Here is a 1,651-nt window from a genome sequence, read left to right on the forward strand (position 1 = left end):
CCAGCGGGTGTCAACAATGGCCGCAGAGCAAATAATGTTGCCTACAAGATAAATTGCTACGACCTATCAAAGTTAGACTCGGGGAAGTGTGAGCTTTTGTGCTAAACGACATCGTGATTATTTTTTTGGGGGGGAAACCACGCTGTGATTCCAAGAGTGTCATGCGACTCCCCTTGTGCCGAATCCCTCCCGTCGCGCCGTATTTACGCTAATGTACCTTAGCTTTTCAAAACGCCGACCGTTTCAATTTCATGGCCGTGAAACCGCTGTGGCGGTGTGTCGCTCAGACGCCTCCTGCCCGCAAGGACGCCCTGGCGGACTCTGGCGTCGGCAGATGGCTGCCGGTGCCGCCGTCCCCTCGCGGAGGATTAGCCGTAAGCTTAATTAATGATTTGATAACTGCAGAGGCGTGAAAAAATGTCAAAATATCGGAGGTAAACTGGTTAGCGGAGGAGATTTCTTCTCCTTCCATCCCCCGCTTTATCTGCTCTCAGATCAAACCGGCGTGTACGCCATGTTGCGTGCGCTAAGTTACAACTTGACAAAGCAGCGACTTAGCAAAGGCCACCAGTAGACAAACAAATCCCTGTTCTTGCAACCGTCTTCCGCTGCTTATCACAAACAAGCAGCAAGGCCAGGACTTCCACCTCTTCAGCCACATGGTCCAGCTCTTCTGGGCCATCCCAAGGAGTTCCCAGAGAGTCTCTCCAGAGTGTCGTGGGTCTTCCTAGTGGCCTCCTCCAATATGGACATGCCAGGATACCTCCCCTGGGAGGTATCCTGTATAGATGACTCCTCTCTATGTGGAGGAGCAGCAGTTGTACTCCGAGCTCCTCCCGGATGACCCAACTTCTCGCCCTATCTAATAATAATAATAGTAATGTATCCTTTATTAATCCCTCAGGGGGAAATTTGTTCTCTGCAATTAAGTCATCATGGATGAACCGTGAGCACCAGCGCCAGGGGAGCAGTTAGCGGTTCAGTGTCTTGCCCAATAACGCTTTGACGCACTCGAAAAACGATTGCTCAACCTCTTGCGCCACGCCGCCCCCCAAAAAATTGGGTAAAGTTTTCAAGTAGCAATAACTGCACCTCGGATAAACCTCATAGGCTACGTTGCTGTCACTCCACAACCTCTCCGCCGTTTGTATTCGAGATCTCGTTCTTTCGGTCACCACCCACGGCTCGTGACCCCAAGTGAGGACAGGAATGTAGATCCACTGCTAAATTGAAAGCTTCGCCTTCTGGATCAGCTCCTTCTTCACCACGACAGAGTCCATAATGCTGCACCGATCCGCCTGTCCATCTCCCGCTCCATCCTTCCCTTATAGGTGAACAAGACCCTGAGATACTTGAACTCCTCGGCTTTGGGCAGGACCTCTTCCGTGACCCGGAGTGGACACTCCACCCGTTTCCGGTTGGTCCGGGATTCGGAGATGCCGATCCTCATCGTTCGGCTGGAGATCCTGGACCAACAGAACCACATCATCTCCAAAAAGCAGAGACTTCATCCTGAGGGAAGCATCCGACGCTGTCCGACGTTTTAGATGCGCCTTATCATCAAAAATGCACGTATGGGATGATGCTATCGGCAACTCGTTGATCGAAAAAGTGACCGAACATCTCCTTGTTTAAGAAGTAATATCCCCGG

The 1,651-nt window shown here is 51.4% G+C and overlaps 1 non-coding gene across 1 annotated transcript; it reads right to left on the bottom strand.

Moving 5' to 3' along the window:
- Window positions 1-997: 997 nt before the first annotated feature.
- Window positions 998-1,137, bottom strand: LOC147237032 (U4 spliceosomal RNA). Its single transcript, XR_015107144.1, has one exon. It is a non-coding gene; the product is annotated as a U4 spliceosomal RNA (small nuclear RNA).
- Window positions 1,138-1,651: the final 514 nt, after the last annotated feature.

This window comes from Fistularia commersonii, chromosome 1 (assembly GCF_037954325.1).
Source record: "Fistularia commersonii isolate RoL2024-O1a breed Wild chromosome 1, RoL_Fcom_v1.0, whole genome shotgun sequence".
Lineage (NCBI taxonomy): Eukaryota > Metazoa > Chordata > Actinopteri > Syngnathiformes > Fistulariidae > Fistularia > Fistularia commersonii.